Source organism: Varanus komodoensis, unplaced genomic scaffold, assembly GCF_004798865.1.
Source record: "Varanus komodoensis strain SLA01 unplaced genomic scaffold, ASM479886v1 scaffold19, whole genome shotgun sequence".
Lineage (NCBI taxonomy): Eukaryota > Metazoa > Chordata > Lepidosauria > Squamata > Varanidae > Varanus > Varanus komodoensis.
In genome coordinates, this window is record NW_025335550.1 from 10776760 (window position 1) to 10785683 (window position 8924).

Below are 8924 nucleotides of genomic sequence, written 5' to 3' on the forward strand. Positions count from 1 at the left end.
TCTTTCTGCTACCCTGGGAAAAGGACAGCCCCTTCTGCCACGCCTGGAGGCAGCAGGAGGGCGGGCTAGGTGGCCCACAGGCCTTTCCCACCGACGCTCGTTGGCCGCCTCCCGGAATCCGCTGCCCGAGGCAGCTGCCCCTCTTGTCTCCTGGCAGGGCCAGCCCTGCTTAATGGACTCCGCACTCCAGTTGGAGCGTACTACTCTTAAATTAGGGGTGGATTACACAGGGCCTGCAGACAGCATGTGCCCCTTGGCTCTTTTGCAAGGGCTCCCCAAAAGCTGCTGGATTTGCTGCCAGCCGCGCCCTCTCCATCATTGAGTCGGCCAAGTCAAGACTAGAACCTCCGAGCCTCTCAGCAGTGTTGCTCTAGTTTATACGTCTAACCACTAGGCCAGCCTTCCTTCTGGCAGCAGAAATGACTGATTCCGATATCCGTGGGGGTCCTCCTTCATGGCAGCTGTTACTCTGAGCTTTCTAAATGCTGCCCAGGTGCTGAAAGGCAGCAAGCCTGAGGGTGGTGTTCAGCACCGTGGAGAGCTCCTGTGAAGCTCTGGGGGTGGCCACTTTCTCAAGGGAACAGGGGAGCGCTCTTCCAACAATTCCCACAGAAAATAATCAGGAACTCCTGACTAGACTCAGAGCAGAGAGCCACCAATTAATCTCCTGAACCCGTCTTAAGGAGCATTAAATTTCCACTGAACGTTAAGCTGTCGGGGTTCAGATGGGGAGAGACCACGACGTTGGCTGTATCATTGAAGTGCGTGAAGGCTCGGAGGCAGCCAGGATGCATTTGATTAAGGGACGAGGGTGCTGGGGATGATGGAGCCCCTAATGAGTCTCAGCGACATCTCCAAGAAGGAGCTTTAAAATAGCCAGACATCCGGCCAAAATAGGTCACCGTGCGGAGTGCCTGCCACCCACGACTAATAATTAGCCATTATTATTTTTCACCAAATCAGGTGAACATTCTCCGTGACTCAAAAGTCTCTGAACTCCACGAGCAAACCCGATTCATCAACGACATGCCGCAGTCCTAATTATAGAGTTCGATTAGGGGAAACATCTCTCTCATTAATCTTCCCCATCCTGGCACCATCCCGACATGGGGAACCATCACCCAGCCGATGTGCTGGATTGCAACCCCGCAGTTGCACCTCGTGGGGTTGTTGTTGTCTCCCCCCCCACTGGACCACATGCCCCTCCTGCCCCCAGGAGGCTCCCCTCCCCTCCCTGCAGGCTGAAAGATGGTCAGTGCTCTTGCATTAGGGGATGGCAGAAGAAACACCTACGGTGTGCGAAAGGTGGCAGGGAGGGGTAGGGGGCCATCTTTGGTGGGGCAATTAGAGAGTTAGAGGCAGGGCCAGGGTCAGAAGCAGGACTGCCTGGAGACCTGCTGAGGGGCCACACCAACTGATAAGACCCCCTGGACCCGAGCATCCTCTTCGCCGCACCGTGTGGGCCTCCCCGGATAGATGACTGGGCGCGTCCTCTTGTCTCTCCCTGGGCCAGGCCATGAGTGCACCGCACTGCTTGGCCTGCCCGCGACTGCTTACCCAGCCCCTTCGCCCAGGGCTGGGCCACAACACGCCTTCTGGCACAGGGCTGATGCAACCCTGGCTCGATGTGGTGGGCAGCTCCTTCCTGCAGTGACGGTCGCTCACGCCAGATGTCAGCCTTCTGCCGAGGACCGAGGCTCTTCCTCTGCCGCAGCTCTGGCCCACGGTTAGGAGGATGGTGCAAGGACCGCCGGAGGGTTGCATCATCGTGCCGACGGGACCGCTTTTTCTTTTGCGTTCCCCGCCAGACAAAAGGCTTGGTGTGGGAAGACCGCACGCCCCAGACCCAGACCGTGAGGCAGAGGGGAAGGCCCGAGCCATCATCCCCCAGAATTACCCTTCCTTGGTGTGGCCAGTCGGAGCACCGGGGGCAAATCCTTGAATGCAATTCCTGTTTTGCTTGCAGTGCTCCAAAGCCTTGGTCAATGCTCTGCCTAATTAAAACGTTCCCAATAAAATACAGAGGACGAGGAGTGTGCTCAACCCAGAAATGGACTTGAGAGCCAGTGGGGCTTTGGACACTGGCGAGGCACCGGTGAGAGGGGTGCCCGTCAAGTACGGGGCCCAGCCTGATACTCGGTCTTTCCGGGGGGCTTCCATCTGGACCATCAACCACGGTACAGGTGCATTTCCTCCGTGCCGGAGGGTTTGCTGTTCTCATCTCCCTGCCAGTGCCTTGAGGCCAATGGAAAGTATGACTAGAGTGCTGTGATAAGGGAGAGGGCCTTTCACTCCTCCTCCATGCAGCTAATTATAGACGTGGGCCAACAGAATGGAAATCAATCACTCAGATGCGTGTGAGGGGCATCCACAGAGAAACGACTGCGCCAGAGTTGCTCCCTTGGCTATTGTTGGAGGACATGGCAGTCCCTGCGAACTCGGGAGCAAATGTTTGCTCTCTTTATCGTCTGTTTACCGGGGACAATGGGACGGGGATCTTGCAGTAAATTGGATTTCTGTGTTGGTAGCCATGAGCTCCTCATCCAGGCAGAAAACAGGACTGTTTGTGGAGGGATGGCCCACCTGCCCATCACCAGGTGCCCAAGAAGGCTCTAGAATTCCAGGCAGCTGATTTAAGAACAAGCTGGGAACAAAGTCTGAGCCCTGCTGGATCACGGAAAAATCACAGAAACATAGAAACAGAGCAAGTCAGAAGGGGTCTCCCGGGCCATCTAGTCTGACCTCCGGCAACATCTTGTGCAACTTTTGGACACTGTGCAGCACTGACACTGTCCATCTTGTGCAACATTTTGTGCGTGCGGGGGTCAGCTGACGGCCCCTGGGAGACACAGCAGTATCTTATATATTTATTTTATTTCTATAAAGGAGGGCAAGAGCAGCTTCCCACTCATGTTCTCCAGCAAACCAGGTATCAAATCTGCTTGCAGCAGTACTTTGTGAAGCCAGTGAGCCTTGCCTGCCTGTTCCAAGACCTAAGCTCTGCCAAATACTCCACATTAGAACAAGAAGCCGTGCTCTGACCGGGCTGAATTAATGGCGGGTTGCTGCATCCTCTGAACCTACGTCCCTTCTGGCAGGGTGGCTTATTTTCATTTTGCAGCAAGCCACGATGAAGGCCTGTGGCTTGTTTTAGGGGTTGCTCGATCCATGATGGATTGTTTCATCCAAGCCTGGGAGGACAAACATGGAAAGGGGGCTTATGCTGAGCCAGCTCCCTGGTCCATCTAGGCCACAGTTGTTGACTCTGACTGGCAGCAACAGCTCTGCTGGCTTTTCAGACCTGATGCTTTCTGAGCTTTACCTGGAGATGCAGAGAGATGCATCTGCAAGTGTCCCGAGATGTCAGTAATGGAAAAGCAGGAGGCCCTCAGGCAGAGGTCTGTCCTCCCAACAGAGATGTACCACTCAGACTGAGGACTGCCCTCCACCCATAGGCCACCCGGCCCATCTATGTGGGGCAAGAGAAGTGCCAGGATTCAAAAGCAAGCCTGTATTTTTTTTCTTTGGAAAGAGAAGCGAGGCAGGGCAAGACAGTGCCGAAACAAGCTGGGGCATTTCCCAGAGCATCTGTCTCCAACCAAGGCCTCAGATCGCTTGCTGCCATCTTGACCTTGGGGGTTTGCTCAACTGTCGCTCCCATCACGGGGAAACACGCTCCAGCGGCCCTACCTTCCCACCGAACGCTGCCCGGGCCTGCTTGTTGCAAGCAACCCTTTGCTAGAAGCCCCTCCAGCGTGGCTTTGTGTCGGCTTGTCCCTCGCAAGAAGCACTCCCAGCCGCGCGGCTTCCTGGCTTCTCCCCCATCTTGTCCCCGCCTGTGCTGCAGCTGAATCACTCCCTACCAGTGAGGATCAAGGGCTTCTGCTCATAAATCCAGCCTCTGTCTGTGTGTGTGAAGCAATTTCCCCCTCTGCCCTGGGGGTTTCCCTCCTGCCTCCTTCATTTTCCTGGCCATGATCTCTGTGGGCATCGCTGTAATTATGGGCTGGCAGAGGTTTCTCCGACTAAGCCCGGCCTTGTGCAAGCGTTTCTCTCCCTGCCCTGGCAGTGGGCTCTGCATTCGTGAGAAGCCTGGCCTCATTTATCTCCTCGGTGTCAACCTGTGATGGAGATGCTGTCAGGCTGAGCTCAACTTGAAGGCAACCTCACACGGTTCTTTCCAACATCAGCCAAATTGCATGTTACTTATGACAATCGCCCATGAAAGCACGCCTAGGGCTGTGATGCTGGGCTTGCCAAGGAGCAAGCCCCATTGAATGCCCCGGTCACACTCCCACAACGTGAGAAGCCTCTTTCATGGCTAGCATGCTTTGTGGGGCGGGGGGTTACCATGATCTACCTGACAGTCAAACGTTTTCTGCTTATTGTGGTTTCCATTCTCCTCACTCAGTCCTTGCACTGCTGGCATGGATCCCATCGGCTGCTACACCTGACATTCGCTCGCGCCTGCCTCTAGCCTTGCTCCTCACAGGTCAGCACATAGAGGCTGGATAGCTGGAGGGCTCCTCCAGTTGCCTCTCTTTCCAGAGGACTCTGTGGTAGCTGCACACCAGGACTGTCTAAACCACGGTCCTAGGTTCAGACAACCTATGGTGGTATGGAGAAAGCATAGAACAAACCGTTGTGTCTTATCGTAGTTCCTAGAGATCAATCTTACCATGGTGAAATACCATGGCTGGGTTCAAACAAGACAACAGACCAAGAGTGGTAAAAAACCCACTTGGCTTGTTGCGCTGTCTGAACCCAGCCCACTGCTCTGCAAACCGGCCCTTTCATTTGTCGAAGCACAACAAGCTGCTGGGCCCTGATCGGACCTCTGCCTGATCCGGATGGGCAATCTGGCACGGGTTTGCTGCTGCTGCTCCTGCAACCCCTTCTAAAGGAGGTTTTCTGTCACTGCAAGCCAGAAATTAAAGAAGACGGCAGGGGAAAGCATGGCAGTAGCTAGGAAAGGAAACGAACGAAAAGTGCCAAATGTTGCAAGAATTAACGGAGAAGTGAGAAAGAATTTGAAGGAAGCAAAATAAAGGAAAGACCAAGAAGGAAATGTGTGCATGAGAGAGGGAGAGAGAGACTGAACTTTAATCATTCCTGAAAGCGCTACAAAGAATTTGGACTGAATTAACAAGATGCTTAATTGAATATGAAGTGAATGGATATTGCAGGATGGCACGAGGGGGAGGTGGGAAGGAAGCAGACAAGCCGGCATCACCACAGTGGTTGCGGAGTTATTGGAGTCACAAGACTGCAGAAAATAAAGACTCCCTAAATATTTGTGATGCCCACTGTGCGGATGGTGGGTGGGGATGCAAGATAAACAAGAAACATTAATTGAGAAGGAAATGTCTCTTGATCACAGTCCTATTTTGCCTGATTTGCCTATTATCTTGGAGCGGTTTCCTCTAGATGGAGATTTTATCAGGGCCCTGAGCTCTTTCATGCTTTCCCCGTGTATATTTTCCTTGGCTCCCAGAGAAAAGGGCTGCTTGTCAAGACAGGGGATGCAATTAGCCAGTCCTCAGGGGGCACAACAAGCAAACCAGCCCAACACAGCATGCATAGAACCGCTTCCAGGCTCCGGCGTCCAAAGCAGGCCTGCTCAAAAGAACCACACGTTATGAATCACGCTCCTGACAGCCCGCTAAAGAGCGATTCCATGAAACAGGCGAGACCATGCTGGTGGCAGCACATGTGTGTGCATGTGAAATACGGGGGCGTCGGGCAAACCTTTTAATTTTACCAAACATGTTTGGGAAGGGCTTTTCTTCCTCTGGGGCTGCTCATTTTTCCCTAGATTTGCTGCCGGTTCCCCTTGCACTCCATCTTCTGCTTGAAGATGCTGAAACGTTGAGCGTTTGAAAGGAAATGCTGGAAAGATTTCCTGTGAGGTATTCAGAGAAAGAAAAGAGGCCGCTGAAGAAGAAAGGTGCTGGGCATAAGAAAAAGGGTTTTTTCAGGCACCTGAAAATGTCCTCTTTTTGCTTCTGGTGCGCTTCTGGAGTGACTCTCCCCTTGCCCTTTTCTCCATGTGTGGTGCAGACAATTCAGCACTAAATAGACACACAGGCCGACTTGGTAGGAAACTTATTAATTTAAAAGATCATCTGTGGTTTTGCAAAGAAGCTGCCCTTTCCCTTTGTCAAGCTCCAACAGCAATGGTCTTCGCCACTGTGCCAGGTTTCTGCAAAGTGCGTGGACGGGCAGGTATTTGGTGCTCAGAATATCTCCCCTTTGAGTGTCCTCTGGGGAAATAAGCATCAGCTTTTAATGCTGCCAGCCGGCTTCATCCTGCCCTCCCCACCCCTCCATGGCTGCCCAGGTATTTCAATCCTGGGCAGGCTGCCTTGCAGCTGGCACAGTTCCCACGCTTCAGACAGCCACCCAAATGCCACTTCCTCTTAGCCCCTTGCCAGCGCCTGACGCTCATACAACTACCATGACTGCACCTGCAGGCAGAATATGAGCAGAAGGAAGGCGTGTCCAGACCTGCCTCCTTTCCATTTGGGCTGTTCCCTTTACTCTTTCGGGCCCACCACACCATTCTTCTGTCGAGATGCCCTGCATGTAAAGTTGGGCTGCACAGCTTGTGGCCTACAACTCGTATCATCCTTGAACATCTGTAAATGGTGGCATGCCCATGTAGCTGGTGCCCTGGACAGAGATACGGATATAGGGATTGGGTGGCTTTTCCAATGAAGAGTTCTCAGTTGATCGTTTAAAAACAAACAAACGGGCAGAGGAAAAAGTATCTCCAGCAAAGTGAATTATTAATAATAGGATGTTACGGTTATACCTGAACTTTCATCCTCTTGCAAGAAACCTAAGATGGCCAACAGTCCTCCTCCTCCTGCTCTCCATTTGGTCCTCACAACAACTTGTGTGGGAGGTCCCACTGATATCTGGGGCTGGCCCAGAATCCCCTGGCGAGCGTCATGGCTGAGCAAGGACTAGCACCCAGGACTCCAGGTCCCAGTCCGTCTCTCTCCTCTCTACACCACTCCACCTGCCTCTCACAATGTGCTCCGTCTGGAGCATTTCATCCTGTGAACCTGGCTTGTTGAAAGTGCTGCGGCCCATGCGCCAGCAGACCGACCTCCTGGAGTGAGGAAGATTCTGGGGCTGAAGGGCCAGAGAAGTCTTTGCTGTGGGCACTCCTGAACTCCTTCTGTGAGCTCACGGAGGCCGGGCTGCCTGCTATGGGGCTGTAACTGGGAGCCAGGCCCTGGGCCAACGATCGGCGGCCCTGTGTTTTGCCCCTTTGCAGCCCAAGCAGCTCCCAAGCCTTGTTTCTGTCTGCTGCCCCCTCGGTACATGCAAATGTGCGAGGTGCGTGGGCTGAGCTTCACAAAGGCAGATTCCTGAGGGCTGAGCAAGGTGCTACTTGATTCAGCATTGGATCTGTCCGGAATTGTAGCAGCAGCATTTTTATTAGTTCTGCAGAGACATGTAGGTACCTTGGGGGGAAGCATGCTTTATTATGAATAATCACAGCCCAAACAATGACAACAAAAGCGAGTGTTACTTTTTCTACTCAAAATACGTCGCTGCAGAACTGTTTTCCTTCTGAAAGAGCTAATTGCAGGGCCAAGACGTGGCTTGACAAGCTCTCCCCACACAAACAATGGCCCCTTAAGTGTTATGCAACAAAACGGGAGAACAACATGATAGCCACTGCTTTGCTTGACTTGCAAACACGTAGCAAAAGAGCAAAAGACCCCTGATTCCTGATTGAATCACAGTTGCTGCTCCTTGGTTCAGCTGTGGTTTTCAATCTTCAGATACTGGTGCAGCCTTCTGCCATCTGGGACCCTCCCAGTGTGTTGGGTTTCACGTCCCATCAGCCCCAGCCCCCATGGCTAATGGAAATGCCAGGAGGAGCAGTCCGGCCCATCTGGAGGGGACCAGACTGTGGAAAGCTGAGCTGGAGTGACGCAAGAGCTACGCTTCTAAGCAGGATCTCATTAATTCGAATCTCAGTTCTGTCACGCATTAATTGTTGTTGTTGTTCTGTGCCACCCAACTTGGGAAGGAGAGCCCTCCAAAACATCTGTCCTTCACAGCCCTGCTCAGCAATTGCAGACTCCAGACTGTGGCTTCGTTATGGAATCGATCCATCTCATATTTGGTCTTCCTTTTCTTCCTCGGCCTTATGAGATCTACGGGCCCCATAAAGGAAGGCGCAGTTTAATGAGCCACAGGGAACCTCTGCAGCCCAACTCTGCCTTACTGATCTTTGCAGCAGGGATGGCAAACTTCAGCCACGAGGGCCGAACCCAGCCCGCTTGGCATCCTTCTTGGCCCCCCTTCCACCTCTGGACCCTCTCACTTGTGAGCTTTGCCTGAATATATGCTCACTTGTAGGCGGAGGCATGTTGGTAGCACAGAAATGAGTTATAGCGGCATGAACTAGGGATGGGTGAGGGAAAAAATATGCGTGTAAATTTTCTAAAAGATACTGCTGGGTGGCTTCTCCCAATTGCTCCTGGGACACCTTGGAGGAACCGCTTGTGGCTGCCAAGACGGGGCTCATGAAAGGCAGGGTGGCAGCCTCGTTTCACAATAAAACAAAAGCAAAAGACAACAACCCTTCTGCGGAAAAAAGCTGCAGTGAGCTCAAACAAGGGGGTATTTTGCCAGCTGCCCGCAAGCGCCGCTGGGGCCCCTCTGTGGTGGCCGGCCATGGGGGTGGCAAGCCAGACCCCTTTGGCTCACTCATTGCTGGGGTTGGCTCAGGACGGGTCAAGCTTAGCCAACACGCGTGAGACACGCTTAAGTCACCCAGGCAAAAACCACGGTGGGGTTGGGTGGCGTGCTGAGCCATGCGGCCTAGTGCAGACCCAGTCATCGTCAGCACATGGGTCTGTCTAGCCAGTGGTCCTGTCCACACTGGCTGGCAGAAGTGG